The sequence below is a fragment of the Ambystoma mexicanum genome, chromosome 6q (genome assembly GCF_040938575.1).
Source record: "Ambystoma mexicanum isolate Mex_15411 chromosome 6q, UKY_AmexF1_1, whole genome shotgun sequence".
NCBI classification, from domain to species: domain Eukaryota; kingdom Metazoa; phylum Chordata; class Amphibia; order Caudata; family Ambystomatidae; genus Ambystoma; species Ambystoma mexicanum.
The window spans coordinates 1,403,926,293-1,403,943,866 of NC_090937.1; positions in this window are offsets into that span (position 1 = coordinate 1,403,926,293).

The following is a 17,574-nucleotide window of genomic DNA, read 5'->3' on the forward strand; positions in this document are numbered from 1 at the left end:
CTACTTTTTCCTCCTATCTCCTGGGGTTCGTTTATGTGGCAGAACCCCCTTCCGGGACATCGGTTCCTGCAAGGGATTATACGCTGTTGATCTTGGGCCATTCAGGCCCCTTTTTATCCTTGTTTTCTTCTTTGATTCTTGTGTTGTCCATTCCCATGCCTTCTTTTTTGGGTGCTCCCTTCCTGGTCCCTGGGTTTCGCTGTAGTTCAGTTCCTCCTCTATACATAGTATGTCCGCTCCTTCCTCTATCATGGTGATTCTCCTTTGCCTTTTGTCAAATTCTGACAGGAAGTCGAACAGGAAAGTCCATTTGTATTTGATGCCTCGTTTCATTAGTTCATGTACTATAGAGCGCATCAGTCTTCTCTTGCTGAGCGTGATCTGGGAGAGGTCCTGGAACAGTTGGATTGTGGTGCTGTTAAATTTGAATTGGTCTGTTCGTCTGGCGGCAGCCAGGACTTTCTCTTTCTGGGTGTCCTTGTGCATGGATACAAAGAAGTCTTTCGGTCTTGTTCCAGGTTCGTTCCTCTTTGGTCCCACTCTGTGGACCCCGTCTATCAAAATTTCAGCCAGGACTGATGCGTCTATCAGATCAGCAAATATTTGTTTTACTGTCGTAGCTCTGCCTCTCCTACAGCTTCGGGAAGTGATTATTTTCTAATGGTTACCCTCCTAGACCTATTTTCGAGGTCCCTGGTTAGGATCTCCAAGTTGTGTGTGGCACTGGCTAAATGTTCCATCGTGTCCTCCATTTTGTGTGAGTCTTCGGCCATCTCCTGCAGGGATTTTTCATTTGTGTCCACTCTTGCTTCCAGCATGTGCAGTTCTCCCTTCACTTCCTTTAGTGCCCCCGTCAGGTCCTCCTTCATTTTATCTAGTTGAGCATGCATCATATTCGCCATCCTGTCTCCAATATTTTGAAAGCATTGTTCCAGGAATTTTATTGTGACCCCTCATTCCTCCTGTGTCTCCTCTTGATGGTTCTCTTCTTCCTCCCGGTCTACTTCCAGTTCGGGACTGGTCAGGGCTCCCCGGTCCTCCTTCCACATTCTCTGTATCGCCCCTTCGTGGGTCTTTTTATTGCCTTTTGCAGGGTCTAAAGCTCCTTCCCCCTGTTTTTTGACATCTTAGGTGTGAGCCAGGGTATGAGGGTAGGCTCCAGCCCCTGTCGGAGATATGTTTGTACTTCACTTCCTTTTGGGGATTTGGGACAACCTCGCCAATAACTAGCTGGGATTTGTCACCTGTGTCTGTTTTTTACCCCGCCCCTCTGTTGATCCTGCTCTTTTTGTTCCCCTACTTCGGGACAGGTCTCTGCCTTTAACTTGGTGTTAGGGCTTTGTTGCCTCCGGAGGCGCCCACCTCCCTTGTGAGGGCTAGTGGTCTCTGGTGTTGCTGTTTCAAACTTATGGCCTCGGCTGGGGTCCTCCAGCCTATTCTGGCTTATTGTATCCCCCGCGGGATATATATTTTTTTCTCTCCTTGTTTTGCCTTTATTTCCTTTTCCTCTGGCCTGTATTGCTTTGTTTGGCCGAGCAGACTTGTTGCCCCTGGTGTCTTCCCTTAATGCTCCCGCTGTTGAATCAGGGGTATGCAGTTGGTAGTGCTTGTTTAATTTTACTGTCCTTGCCCCCTTCACAAGATTTGGGGCCTTGTTTAATGTCCTTCCCGGGCCCATGTGGGGGGAGCTGTGTTTGGGGAAGGAAGCGGCAGAAGCTTCCCGAGTTTGCAGCTTCCGGCACATGGGCATTTTTCTGCTCTTTCCTCTCAGTATCCCCGCCACCCAGTACGTTCTTTCACGGCTCCTCCATCAGGTTGACTGGTTACCGAGCTGCGGTAGGACAGGGTCCGTCTCTGCCTCTCACCACACTTCAGCTGAGCGGTAACGGTCCTCCAGGTCCCCCGCTGCTCTCCCGGGCCGGTCCCTCTGCTATGTTTCCCGCCAGGCTGGGCCGCCCTCTTGAGGGATGTCTCCCCTCCTCCTCTCCTGGCTGTGGTGTCTTCTTCTGTGCTCTGGCTGCAGCCACAGATCACGGCCTCCCGTCGCCATCCCCCGGTCCGGGTTGGGAGCCTTCTCTGCTGCACTCCGGCAGAGATTTTTGTTGTGTTCTCCCGTGGCAGCTGCCTTTTTCCCCGCCAGCCCGGTCCCTTCACAGATTGCTCGCCACGTCCTGTCTGGCCCATCTGCTCTGCCACTTTTCCATATAGATGGGGGCTGACTAGCTGTGTTTGGTGTGTGCTGAGTTTGCCCAGGAAGGGGGGTTTTCAGCAGTTCTGGGTTGGTGCGGGTACAGAGAGCACCTCTTTGCGGTGTTCTCACCCCAGCGGCGATCTTGGAGTCCCCCTACCACATCCTTTTAATCACCTCGCCTTCTTCACTCCCACCACTTCCATCCCTCCAGCTCCACATCTAACATCGCTCTCCAGTTTTCTCCAAACTCGAGCCTCCTGAAACTCAATCTGAAAACCTTGGGCTGGCTGCATTTATATGTTAGTTCCTCCTCCCCTGGGTGGGTTTCTCACTGAGATTTGCACCTTTGAATGGTAATTCAGCCATGGCTGGGAGAGACTACTTTCTCTGAGTGCATCTGGGGCTGCTTTGGGCCCAGTGTGTTGCACCAAGCCTATGCATGCACTGTCTGCCATGCTAGGTTTTAGATGTCCTCCTCTGACCTTCCTTGAGGCTACATGCACTGAGATAATGGCGGTTGTGTGTCCAGTGTGCAAACTGCAATCTTAATAGCATCTCTGAATTACTGGTAAAATTGAACAAGTAAAAGAAATACTCCCCAAGGGAGATTCACTTGCCTAGGAACAATGACGTTTTAATGTTACTTTCCATGCCTTTTTACCTGCACTCTGAAAGCCACAGGCTTGGAACATTGGACCCGCAGACGCGTGCTTTTTTGCAGGTCCCCCAAACCTTCAGATATATCTCCTTTGATGTGCTGGTTGAATTTGCAACAGTAGTAATACACGCACCATCTTCGTCAGTCATACAGAAAAGGTTTTCCTTGAAGGGAAAGCCTTTCTTTTCAGTACTGAAGATTTGGATCTGGAATAAGGGAGGGTGGTGATGGTTTCCATTAACTTGCAGATTACGGCAAGGATGTAGGTTTTCTCGACTAACATTCCCTGATGGGTCAGTTCAATGGGCAGGGAATGGACTCCCAGGACTGGCTTGTGATGAGGCCACGGTAAGGTGACCTGGGGATCCTCTAGATCCCATACCCGGGCCCAACTTCCACTGAATCTCAGTGGCACCCAGCCCCAAACCCACTGCCCTAGTCGTTCTCAGATGCAGTCAGGGACTTTGCCTCGAGACTCTGAAACAATCAAAAACCTAAGCAGGCCCTACATGTTTAAATGGCCTCCTTCTCACATTACACGTCCACTGTGAATATTTCCTACATATACAAATACCATCTACAACACAACTACTTAGGCTTGCCATGCAACAATAAAAAGAAATCCGAGGACTTTTGAAAAAGAAGTTATTCCTGCACGTCAGTCTAGAAATTGCATGGCAAGAAAACCAAAGGATTGAAGCTGAGCTGAAAGTGAATCATTCCCAAGGCAATTATCCTAAACATGAAAGCATTTCTACAAAAGGATGGCCTCAGAAGAGGAAATCCCATCTTTTAGAATGGCCTAGTCAGAGTCCGGCTCTAACTCTCGTTGTGGCAGGTCCTGAAGCCTGTGAAAGTGAAAGTCTGCACAGGACAGAGGTCAAGCAGCTCTTTATTTTATGCATAGGTTTATTCAAGATGATGCACACAGTTACACAAACCACTTTCAAAGATACCTATATGGGAAAACATTCAGCTAAAACAATTACACAAACCACTTTCAAATATACTTATATGGGAAAACATTCAGCTAAAACAATTACACAAACCACTTTCAAATATACTTATATGGGAAAACATTCAGCTAAAACAATTACACAAACCACTTTCAAAGATACCTATATGGGAAAACATTCAGCTAAAACAATTACACAAACCACTTTCAAAGATACTTATATGGGAAAACATTCAGCTAAAACAATTACACAAACCACTTTCAAATATACTTATATGGGAAAACATTCAGCTAAAACAATTACACAAACCACTTTCAAATATACTTATATGGGAAAACATTCAGCTAAAACAATTACACAAACCACTTTCAAAGATACCTATATGGGAAAACATTCAGCTAAAACAATTACACAAACCACTTTCAAAGATACTTATATGGGAAAACATTCAGCTAAAACAATTACACAAACCACTTTCAAAGATACCTATATTGGAAAACATTCAGCTAAAACAATTACACAAACCACTTTCAAAGATACTTATATGGGAAAACATTCAGCTAAAACAATTACACAAACCAAAACGAAGCATTATGTCCCATATAAAGATACAATCTCACAAAAAGGAAACAGCCTTGCACTGCAGCAAATGCTTATAGGGAGAAAAACGATGACTGAGGGGTGCGGGATGAAACCATAGAGGAAAGGTCTAAAACACGAAGAGAATCAAATATGTCCATCCAAGATCAATCACAGATAACCCCCTCCCAAAAACCCACGCTTTGCGATTTGACACACATGTAGCTGGGGGTTGAGGGGAATCCAGCCATGCTTTGACCCTCCTAGTCATGTTTCCAACTCCTCCCATATGTTTCTCAGGCCCAGCTTCACTGCAAACCTTATCCAAACATTGCTCAGTCTCCTCAGGGGGAGAAACACGATGTGTTTCCCCATGTAAGTTACCTTCTGTTTTGCTGGGTGCCAAACGGACGCAGACTTACACAGAGCAAGTCTCTCTTTCCCGCAGTAGAATATTTTCTTCTGCTTTATAGTTGTCAAACTTAGGGGGAAAATGAGGCTGGCTTCTAGAAATGCACAGTGTCCTTGGAATTGGTCGCCTTCCATAACAGTTTCTCTCTATTTTCCGGAACACAGACCATTAAAATTACTGTACTCGTTCTCCTTTGAATTCCCCACTTTCCTTGATGACAGCCGAAACTCTCTCTTAAATGTGAAATATCCCCCTATCATTTCTCTGCACATGCTTATTATGGATGGACTGCAGCATTGCATGGACATTAATTTCATCCCCCATCTTATGGATCCTCAGGGCATGGATATTGCTTGCCCCCCAGCAGATGCCACTTTGGTCCATTTTCGATTCAGACACAATCATAGTTCCTGCCATGTTTTCTTGGAAAACCCTGCAGTCCTTAACCCCACCCTCCATTGCTGCCAGTTTCACTTCCAGCACTTTCACTTGATCAGTAACTGACTGGATCCCTTTCTCAGTTCCTTTCACTTGAGTTTCCATGACATCCATCCCGACTACCATCGATAATGCTGTCCTCTTCACAGTATCTGCTTTGTTGTGCAGGGTTTCAATGGAAGGCATCATCTCCCGGAGTCTGTTGACTAGGCCTTCGGGCTTCATGGCAGAGCTTCATGGAGCATGACTGGGTCTGGGAAAAGTATTTCCGGGCTATTGTTAATGGTGTCCTAACATACAACTGCCATACAATGATCACAGAGCCGGTGTCTCCTCTCTCCCGCTGCCAGTTTGCCTCAACATCCAGCTATCCAAGGTTGTCCCCAATGTCTAGGGTTTCTGCTGCGACAGGGTCCCCAGCCAAGCTAATGTTTACTATCACTTTCCAAGGCCGCAGCAGCCACTCAATCGTTCCGCTACTTTGAGAACCGCTCTATCAGGTGTTTCCCAGGACAAGCTCTCTCACTACTTTGCCTGGATTCAACACCCAGGATCTACATAGCCGCTAAGATAGCTCAGCAGGTTGAGTGCTTCCTGCTGCGATCTATGTGTGATCTTCAGGTTGCAGGTTTCATTCTCGGCAAGGTCCTTCTTCCGTCTGAGCTTGATAAATGAGTGCCAGCTTCATTTGGGATGACAAATGTATGTAAATATGTTCTATGTACAGCACTTAGTTGTAAAGCAATATAAATAAATCATTATCATTACATGGGGTACCCCATCTTTCAATCAACTAAAATGGGATTTGGGGTGCTCCAGGCTGCTTGCAATGTGCTTATTTCAGGGTCAATTTCCCTTTCGCCCGATTAGAACTGCTGACCCATCTGTGCATCAGCCCTTTCTCCAACAATCACGGCTTACAAATCGGGTATAACATTTTCAAAACCTATGTGATGGACTGACGAACAGATACAAGGAAACAGTTCACGTCATTATTGCTCAATGGGGTGCCACCAGGAACTGAATCTTATGGGTCACATATGTTTAAATACATGGATATTGAATGTTGAACCATTTGCAGATAAATACATGTTGAAAAAGTATAATGTTTGTGCAATTTATTTAATCAGGTTATCTGTATTATTAGAACTTAGAATTGGATATGAATATACTTTTCAATCCATGGTACATGGTACGTCTTCACATAGTGACTTTTTCCTTATCAGTAGAAGCTTATGTGGGGATGTTTGTAAGGCTGCAATTGGTGAAATTGCAATTTCAGATCATGTTTCTATTATGTTGGCGCTGGATGAGTCTGCAGGTGGTTTGAGGTCTAGGAAACAATGGCGTTTGAATACACAGATGCTCTCTGATTTATATTATGTCAACCATATAGAAACAGAAATATCATTGTTTATGAAGGATCATTTGCATTCAGTGGACTCCATGTCGGTAATTTGGGATGCGTTAAACAACATTGCGCAATGAAATTATTAGTTTTGCTTCATTTAGGAAGAAAGAACGGGAGAAGGTTATGGTCAAACTAGAGGACAAGTATAAAGCAAGTGAGGTACTCTATTGTGGTTGCCCAAGTAAGGAGAATATGTTGGCTTTGTCACATGCGAAACAAGCCTCGGATTGTGAACTTCATCATAAGGCAAAGACGCAGCTATTCTGTTCCCGACAAGCTTTCTGGGAATGAGGTGAATCCCTCGCTATGTGAGAACTATCAGCCTGTTTCACTTTTGAATGTTGATGTAAAGCTGTTAGTGAAAATATTTGCTAGAAGATTAAGGGGCCGATTCATGGAACAAACGTGCGCCGAAAATCTTCGCGCAAGCAGGCGCAAGCAGGCGCAAGCAGGCGCAAGCGGAAAAAAACAGGCGCACGCGCACACGTGCGATTCATGGAAGTCCCTGTGCGTGTACACCTCGGGATGTGCGCCAAACCCGTGCATGGCGCACAAGTCACTGCAACATCCCGAAAGGCGTGCGCGACGCGCACAGTGAAAGCGCACAACCTCGGCGCATACACCAGAAAGTGGGCGGGACACGGGGCGTAACGCGCGGAATGGGGAACAACGCGCGAAAATAAGGGCGTAACTGGGGATGTACTGCAGGGAAGCAGACGGAACGCCCACACGCACTCGAACCACACGTATTCATGGAATCGAATAGGGCAAAGCCACGCACAGCCAAAGACACGCACAAGCTGAAACACGTCCGCCACACGAAGGCAGGCGGTAGAGTCCCAGCACAACACAAAAGTGGCAACATACAGCAATTGGGCCTGTGCGAGCGGGGTACGTGTATTTCGGGGCGCGCGGGAAGTTACACACGCGATTGAGCGGGGTACGTGTATTTCTGGGGTGCGCAGGAAGTTACACACGCGATTGAGCGGGTTACGTGTATTTCGGGGGGGCGCGGGAAGTTACACACGCGATTGAACGGGGTACGTGTATTTCGGGGGTGCGCGGGAAGTCACACACGCGATTGAGCGAGGTACGTGTATTTCGGGGGTGCGCGGGAAGTCACACATGCGATTGAGCGGGGTACGTGTATTTCGGGGGCGTGCGGGAAGTTACACACGCGATTGAGCAGGGTACGTGTATTTCGGGGGTGCGCGGGAAGTCACACACGCGATTGAGCGGGGTACGTGTATTTCGGGGGTGCGCGGGAAGTTACACACACGATTGAGCGGGGTACGTGTATTCCAGGGGTGCGCGGGAAGTTCCACATGCGATCTCATCAGGGTACGTGTATTACAGGGGTGTGCCGGGAGCAGCACATGTGAATTGCACGTGTGGGTCCTCCCAGGTGTTCCCTCTACACCCTCCACGGCCCCTGCAGGTGGCTCACACCACAGGGGCCTACCCAGCACATGTCCTGCAGGCACCCCATCCACCATGGCCATGCCTGTAACGCTCACCTGATTCCCACGGAGGCGCTGGTCTTGGCAGGAAGGTGTCTGTAACCCGAAAAGTGATGTGCAGGACTCGATTTGCTTCTGGGGCCGAACCTCTTCGCACTGTGTGTCGAACTCGAAGAGTGAGATTTCTGCAGGTGAAAGAATATGGGGGTTAATGATCTGGGTTGTTGAATGTCCCTCTCTCTCTCTCTCTCTTCCTAGCTTCTCCGTAGAGCCCCCAGGTCAACGTGCTCACCTTAGATAGGTGAATGCTGGACTCTCCATCTGCGTCTGGTGCAGGGTGCCGTTGCCAGTTCCTTCACTGGTGAAACATAGGCCTCTTGACATCAGAGGATCGCTACCGTCGTCAACTGCACGAGCGGTGAGTTTCCGGACACCTTTTTAGTCCTTATAGTCTTTAGGTGCGTGGGCACGTTAATATAGAACAGGACTCTGTATAATGCTTTTTCCTATTTGTCTTGCAGGGCTCTTGAGATAGGAGATGGTGTGAAGAGAGCTGAAGTTGGAGCCAGAGCCTTGGAATGAAGCGCTTGGAAATGCGTAAGTAAATGCAAGCGCTCTAACTGTCTCTTTTCCCTTGCAGCTGTGAGTTCGTGCTGAAGAGATGCTGGAAAACGCCGGAGTATTTGCAGGCGTTCTATTGTGGCGAGCGCGATGGACGTGAGTAAATACCTGTCTAATGTCTCTTCGTTTGTCTTTCAGATGCTGGGTTGCAGCGTTGAAGAAATCCGGAATTCGCGGAGTGCCGGTAAGTAATAACAATGCTTTTGTCTTCACAGGCGGAGGTGCAGCGTGAAGAAATGTTCGCCGCCGATGGATCAGGTGAGGAAAGCGCTGCGTGTAAAGGTTGTCGTGCTAACCTGTTGTTTCTTGTCTTTGCAGGTGCTGCTGAATACTGGATACAGGAGTGGTAAGTATTGTTCTTGCAGGTTCAGGATCGGAAGGAAGAAAGGCTGGAACAGACTCGGTGAGCGTTCTGCTGCAGATGCAGAATAACGCGAAGCACGTTTGTTCAATCGGGTGTGGTTTAAATAGCCTTGAAGTGATGAGGCGTCTTCCTCCACGGCCCCGCCTAGGTAAGAAAAGAGTTCCAGTTCCAGAAGAGTTCCCGTGTTGTATCCAGGGAGTGGAGCTTGCCCCACCCAGGTAAGAAAGTAGTTCCTGTTCACAGAGGATTCCTATGTGGCTGGTAAGTAAGCAGCATGGTCTGCTGCAGGTAAGTCCACCCAAGCATCTTCATACATATTATGAGCCCGGCGCTTCCAGTGCCGGGACCGATGGCTTTGATGAGCCTGGTGCCACCGGCGCCAGGACAAGGTCCAAAAGGTCCCAGTGGGGACCGGCTGGTGCCTAAGATAACGGTTAGGGGCCTGCTTCCAAGGACGTTGGGCTGTTCCTGACTCCTTGGAAGCAGTGATCATGACAATGCCCACCAGCCAACCCAAATGTCAACTTGCACTACTGCCCACCAACGCATGTCCCCCTGCACCCCCAGGCACCAGGGGCACCCACCACCAGGCCCCCACCCATGTCCAACTCATGTTCCCCACCACCCCCACCCCCCAGCAGTGCAGGGGCACCCACCACCAGGCCCCCACCCATGTCTCCCAGCACCCCCACCCCCCAGCCACCAGGGGCAGCCTCCACCAGGCCCCCACCCATGTCTCCCACCACCCCCACCCCCCAGCAGTGCAGGGGCAGCCTCCACCAGGCCCCCACCCATGTCTCCCACCACCCCCAACCCCCAGCCACCAGGGGCAGCCTCCACCAGGCCCCCACCCATGTCCAACTCATGTTCCCCACCACCCCCACCCCCCAGCACTGTGGGGCACCTGCCAGCAGGCCCCCGCCCATGTCCAACTCATGTTCCCCACCACCCCCACCCCCCAGCACTGTGGGGCACCTGCCAGCAGGCCTCCACCCATGTCCAACTCATGTTCCCCACCACCCCCACCCCCCAGCAGTGCAGGGGCACCCACCACCAGGCCCCCACCCATGTCTCCCACCACCCCCACCCCCCAGCACTGTGGGGCACCTACCAGCAGGCCCCCACCCATGTCCAACTCATGTTCCCCACCACCCCCACCCCCCAGCACTGTGGGGCACCAGCCAGCAGGCCCCCATCCATGTCCAACTCACGTTCCCCACCACCCCCACCCCCCAGCAGTGCAGGGGCACCCACCACCAGGCCCCCACCCATGTCTCCCACCACCCCCACCCCCCAGCACTGTGGGGCACCTGCCAGCAGGCCCCCACCCATGTCCAACTCATGTTCCCCACCACCCCCACCCCCCAGCACTGTGGGGCACCTGCCAGCAGGCCCCCACCCATGTCCAACTCATGCTCCCCACCACCCCCACCCCCCAGCACTGTGGGGCACCTGCCAGCAGGCCCCCACCCATGTCCAACTCATGTTCCCCACCACCCCACCCCCCAGCACAGTGGGGCACCTGCCAGCAGGCCCCCACCCATGTCCAACTCATGTTCCCCACCACCCCCACCCCCCAGCACTGTGGGGCACCTGCCAGCAGGCACCCAGCCATGTCTCCCACCACCCCCACCCCCCAGCACTGTGGGGCATCTGCCAGCAGGCCCCCACCCATGTCCAACTCATGTTCCCCACCACCCCCACCCCCCAGCACTGTGGGGCACCTGCCAGCAGGCCCCCACCCATGTCCAACTCATGTTCCCCACCACCCCCACCCCCCAGCACTGTGGGGCACCTGCCAGCAGGCCCCCACCCATGTCCAACTCATGTTCCCCACCACCCCCACCCCCAGCACTGTGGGGCACCTGCCAGCAGGCCCCCACCCATGTCCAACTCATGTTCTCCACCACCCCCACCCCCCAGCAGTGCAGGGGCACCCACCACCAGGCCCCCACCCATGTCTCCCACCACCCCCACCCCCCAGCACTGTGGGGCACCTGCCAGCAGGCCCCCACCCATGTCCAACTCATGTTCCCCACCACCCCCACCCCCAGCAGTGCAGGGGCACCCACCACCAGGCCCCCACCCATGTCTTCCACCACCCCCACCCCCCAGCACTGTGGGGCACCTGCCAGCAGGCCCCCACCCATGTCCAACTCATGTTCCCCACCACCCCCACCCCCCAGCACTGTGGGGCACCTGCCAGCAGGCCCCCACCCATGTCCAACTCATGTTCCCCACCACCCCACTCCCCAGCACTGTGGGACACCTGCCAGCAGGCACCCAGCCATGTCTCCCACCACCCCCACCGCCCAGCACTGTGGGGCATCTGCCAGCAGGCCCCCACCCATGTCCAACTCATGTTCCCCACCACCCCCACCCCCCAGCACTGTGGGGCACCTGCCAGCAGGCCCCCACCCATGCCCAACTCATGTTCCCCACCACCCCACCCCCCAGCACTGTGGGACACCTGCCAGCAGGCCCCCACCCATGTCCAACTCATGTTCCCCACCACCCCCACCCCCCAGCACTGTGGGGCACCTGCCAGCAGGCCCCCACCCATGTCCAACTCATGTTCCCCACCACCCCACTCCCCAGCACTGTGGGACACCTGCCAGCAGGCACCCAGCCATGTCTCCCACCACCCCCACCGCCCAGCACTGTGGGGCATCTGCCAGCAGGCCCCCACCCATGTCCAACTCATGTTCCCCACCACCCCCACCCCCCAGCACTGTGGGGCACCTGCCAGCAGGCCCCCACCCATGTCCAACTCATGTTCCCCACCACCCCCACCCCCCAGCACTGTGGGGCACCTGCCAGCAGGCCCCCACCCATGTCCAACTCATGTTCCCCACCACCCCCACCCCCAGCACTGTGGGGCACCTGCCAGCAGGCCCCCACCCATGTCCAACTCATGTTCTCCACCACCCCCACCCCCCAGCAGTGCAGGGGCACCCACCACCAGGCCCCCACCCATGTCTCCCACCACCCCCACCCCCCAGCACTGTGGGGCACCTGCCAGCAGGCCCCCACCCATGTCCAACTCATGTTCCCCACCACCCCCACCCCCAGCAGTGCAGGGGCACCCACCACCAGGCCCCCACCCATGTCTTCCACCACCCCCACCCCCCAGCACTGTGGGGCACCTGCCAGCAGGCCCCCACCCATGTCCAACTCATGTTCCGCACCACCCCCACCCCCCAGCACTGTGGGGCACCTGCCAGCAGGCCCCCACCCATGTCCAACTCATGTTCCCCACCACCCCCACCCCCCAGCACTGTGGAGCACCTGCCAGCAGGCCCCCACCCATGCCCAACTCATGTTCCCCACCACCCCACCCCCCAGCACTGTGGGACACCTGCCAGCAGGCCCCCACCCATGTCCAACTCATGTTCCCCACCACCCCCACCCCCTAGCACTGTGGGGCACCTGCCAGCAGGCCCCCACCCATGTCCAACTCATGTTCCCCACCACCCCACTCCCCAGCACTGTGGGGCACCTGCCAGCAGGCCCCCACCCATGTCCAACTCATGTTCCCCACCACCCACACCCCCCAGCACTGTGGGGCACCGGCCAGCAGGCCCCCACCCATGTCCAACTCATGTTCTCCACCACCCCCACCCCCCAGCACTGTGGGGCACCTGCCACCAGGCCCCCACCCATGTGCAACTCATGTTCCCCACCACCCCCACCCCCCAGCACTGTGGGGCACCTGCCAGCAGGCCCCCACCCATGTCCAACTCATGTTCCCCACCACCCCCACCCCCAGCACTGTGGGGCACCTGCCAGCAGGCCCCCACCCATGTCCAACTCATGTTCCCCACCACCCCCACCCCCCAGCACTGTGGGGCACCTGCCAGCAGGCCCCCACCCATGTCCAACTCATGTTCCCCACCACCCCCACCCCCCAGCACTGTGGGGCACCCGCCACCAGGCCCCACCCATGTGCAACTCATGTTCCCCACCACCCCCACCCCCCAGCCCTGTGGGGCACCTGCCAGCAGGCCCCCATCCATGTCTCCCAGCACCCCCACCCCCCAGCCACCAGGGGCAGCCTCCACCAGGCCCCCACCCATGTCTCCCACCACCCCCACCCCCCCAGTCACCAGGGGCAGCCTCCACCAGGCCCCCACCCATGTCTCCCACCACCCCCACCCCCCAGCACTGTGGGGCACCTGCCAGCAGGCCCCCACCCATGTCCAACTCATGTTCACCACCACCCCCACCCCCCAGCACTGTGGGGCACCTGCCACCATGCCCCCACCCATGTCTCCCAGCACCCCCACCCCCCAGCCACCAGGGGCAGCCTCCACCAGGCCCCGACCCATGTCTCCCACCACCCCCACCCCCCCAGTCACCAGGGGCAGCCTCCACCAGGCCCCCACCCATGTCTCCCACCACCCCCACCCCCCCCAGTCACCAGGGGAAGCCTCCACCAGGCCCCCACCCATGTCTCCCACCACCCCCACCCCCCAGCAGTGCAGGGGCAGCCTCCACCAGGCCCCCACCCATGTCTCACACCACCCCCACCCCCCAGCCACCAGGGGCACCCACCACCAGGCCCCCACCCATGTCTCCCAGCTCCCCCACCCCCCAGCCACCAGGGGCAGCCTCCACCAGGCCCCCACCCATGTCTCCCAGCGCCCCCACCCCCCAGTCACCAGTGGCACCCTCCACCAGGCCCCCACCCATGTCTCCCAGCACCCCCACCCCCCCAGTCACCAGGGGCAGCCTCCACTAGGTCCCCACCCATGTCTCCCAGCACCCCCACCCCCCAGTCACCAGGGGCAGCCTCCACCAGGCCCCCACCCATGTCTCTCACCACCCCCACCCACCCAGTCACCAGGGGCAGCCTCCACCAGGCCCCCACCCATGTCTCCCACCACCCCCACCCCCCAGCAGTGCAGGGGCAGCCTCCACCAGGCCCCCACCCATGTCTCACACCACCCCCACCCCACAGCCACCAGGGGCAGCCTCCACCAGGCCCCCACCCATGTCTCCCACCACCCCCACCACCCAGTCACCAGGGGCAGCCTCCACCAGGCCCCCACCCATGTCTCCCACCACCCCCACCCCCCAGCAGTGCAGGGGCACCCACCACCAGGCCCCCACCCATGTCTCCCACCACCCCCACCCCCCAGCAGTGCAGGGGCAGCCTCCACCAGGCCCCCACCTATGTCTCCCAGCACCCCCACCCCCCAGCACTGTGGGGCACTTGCCAGCAGGCCCCCACCCATGTCCAACTCATGTTCCCCACCACCCCCAGCGTCGGACTGGTCATATCGGTCTTTCGGCCACTGGCCGAACGATCTTGAGCCCTGGGGGGATGGTTTTCATCAGCCGGCCCCTGGGCCGTTTTTTTGTTACAGCACCTGCAATCTGCAGCCCAGAATTCATCAAAGCAAGGTAACAACGTGTGTGTTTACTTTTACACGTTGTTACCTTGCTTTGATTTAATTTGAAAATTATTTGCATGCAATAGTTGTGTAAGCATCCATGGGCGGCAGGCCCAGGGGGGGCCTTCCCCGCCGCAGCCGTGTGTGGCCTGGCCTTCCTGGGTAAATGCCGGGGCCGGGCCATCCAGGGCCCAGCACGGCGTGGCTGGCTGGCAGTGGCGCCAGGCCGTGAGATGAGCAGAGAGTGCAAGTGTAATGGTAGCAATTGTCAATTGTCTCGAGTCTCTCGAGACAATTAACAAAACGTGCTCTACATGTGAATCTGAGTTTGTAACACCGCCGGCCTGGGGCCTGCCGGTGCCGGGGCTAGGGCGGGCTGACTACTGGGCTGATGGGCTGAGCCACCTGTCCTGAGGCCATAACAACACACGTACTTCAAGTTGCTTTCAACTTTGCACTGCAGGAAGTAACACTTGCATGCTAAATTGAAAGCAACTTTTGCCTGGGCCGGGCCCTGGGTGTGCGGCCGCCGGCTCGCCGCCGTTGGGGAAGGGAAGAAGAATCAATGACTTAGTGTAGCAGCACACGCACACAGACTCTGTGACGCCACTAAGGTCAATTCCGTGGTGTGTGTGCTGTGGGTATATGGGCCTCTTGCTGCTGCGCCTGCAAACTGTATTTGATTTGCTGAGCGTAGTGAGTTAAGTGAGTGGTCAGGACAGAATAGCGTCAGCCACGCATAGAGTGCAGCAGGCAGCAGCAGGTGCACTGACAGGCAGTGGGATTGTCTGTGTGCACACACAGAGTCGGAGCCGCCCGGAGAGGTGAGGGGACCGACGTCGCTCTCACAGCAGTAGCACAGAGCCACCCACCACACCCGCCACGCACCACCAGCTGAGCTGCCTAAGCCACCTCCTTGAGCAGCAGCACGGCTCTGATCTCTTCGTCTTATTCCGATATCAGATTCCATTTCCGGACCAGGGTCCAGGTCCAGGACCACCCACCCAACAAGTAAGATTAGGAGTTGCCCCAGAAACCTCTTGTACCCAATGAACCTGATACATATGTTTCTTGTAATCTTGTTTGCTTTAGAAAATGAATCCAATCTTAGTGTGTATAGTGTGCCCATGCCCTCAAAAGTCAAAGCTGTTGGCTTTGCCAATACTCGTTTCTGCCACAGTGAAGAGAAGTGCTGGTGTTGCCCTTCATTACAATTTTAAAAAAATGCCATCAGGGACCCCTTTTTATAGATTTGTTTTTGGCCCCTGGGTGGGCGTAAGAAATAGGTGGTCTTTTCACGTAGTTTTGCACCTCATATGTGGTATTTATTAGAAGATCGATAATGTGATTAAATGGGATAACGCACACGTGTTCGGCGACTCAGCCTTTTATCCATTTTCCAGGCAAGGGCTCACTCGTTTGAATTGCCCTAACATGTTTAATTTGCTAAAGCTCAGCATGATTCCATGCTTTTGGTATGATTATGAAGCGAAAGTTTGAAAGAAACTCCCCCCACCACTCCCTCCTGCGGGGCACCCATCTATCACACATCACAGCTGGGTTTGCATGCTGGCGGTCTCCGACCATAGCTTTTTCTTCCCGCGTTTTTTTTCCCGAGGGCTAGCATCTAAGTTAAAGCGGGGCCTATCACAAAGCGACGGCAAACTGCCTCTGTGGGATCATTTTGCACACGAAAACATCTTTTTTTGGCCCGTGACCGGACCGAATAAATGTGCGTTTTTACATCAGTGTATGCCCTCACCTTTTAAGCACTGTGTCAGTAGGGTGGAGTTGTTCTTTTTTTTTTGTAAATAGATGTTTTTCTGCTAAATCAGATGAGGGCATTTATTCGGAAAGGCAGACAGGGGTGGGGGTTTACGGAAGGGCGAGGCGTAAATTTCGGAAATGTGTTTTTGTTTTATAAATATGAATGAACATTACTGTAATTGTCGGAATTAGGATGCAGCCTCGAGAGAAAACTGATGACGATGCATTGTGTTCCCTACTTTCCCTATGCTTTGCAAAGTCTTTCCTGTGTTGTGAGCAGCACCCCTCCTCCAGAAAAAAACACCCCCCCCCAACACACATACACCCTGACACCCAATATGATGTAGCAGGCTAGCAGCTAAAGATGGACCATGGGCTGGCTAGCATACGACACGAGCGCTGTACCAGGTGATTGAGTACAACGTGTATTAACCAATCCCAAAGCGGCCCCCAAAAGTTGCCCGCTTCAGCCAAAGGCCGCGGCGTGACCCGAGAGTTTTGCATTCTGCACTAATTCGGTGTTATGTGAACCCAGCCCAGGAGATACAACAGCAAAGTGTGATATATATAAATTGACTGTGATTGTATAAACTGCTTGCATGCACTAGTGGGCCCGATTCATGGAATGTTTGCCTGCTTCAAAGTGAATTGGATCAGCTTTATTTACAGTAATAAGCCTTGGAGTTTGAATAAAGGAATTAGGGGCAGGTGAGATACCACTATAGGGTGCCCGGGGCCACGCCCTTTGCCTGAACAAGGGGTGATTTATATTTTTAGAACCAATCCAGAACACCTGTAAATTGGTTGTCATCTCAGTTTTGGGCGTTCCACTTTGCAGCGCTAGAAGTATGCATGTTTCAGACTGTGGACCAAGGAATTGCCTCACAACCTGTGTAATTAGGTTAAAGGGAGTCTCCAAGCCCGGTCCTCGAAATACCCCAACCTCTGGGCCTCAGAGCTGTGGACCTCCGTTCTCATTACATACTCATCTCATCCCCCTGCCATGTTGGGTCGGACTAGTGGGGGGGCTATAAAATTGCCTTGGGCAGCCGCATCAATTAACAAGTGAGCAGTGGGCGGCCCACAGTTGCAAATGGCTATTTATGCATTTTGAGACACTGTTGGACTAGTAACCAAGGGGGAGTTTTTTGATGAAGTGTGATGCAATTTGTGCATTTGAAAGAATATTTACTCAGCAACATTGGTCAAGCACTACTAGCCACAGAGTGAATTAAATCATCATCAAACTGGTCCAAATTGGCCAAAAAAGTGGCCCACTTACTTTGACCAAACAAACTGCCCTTCACCAGCATTTTGTGTT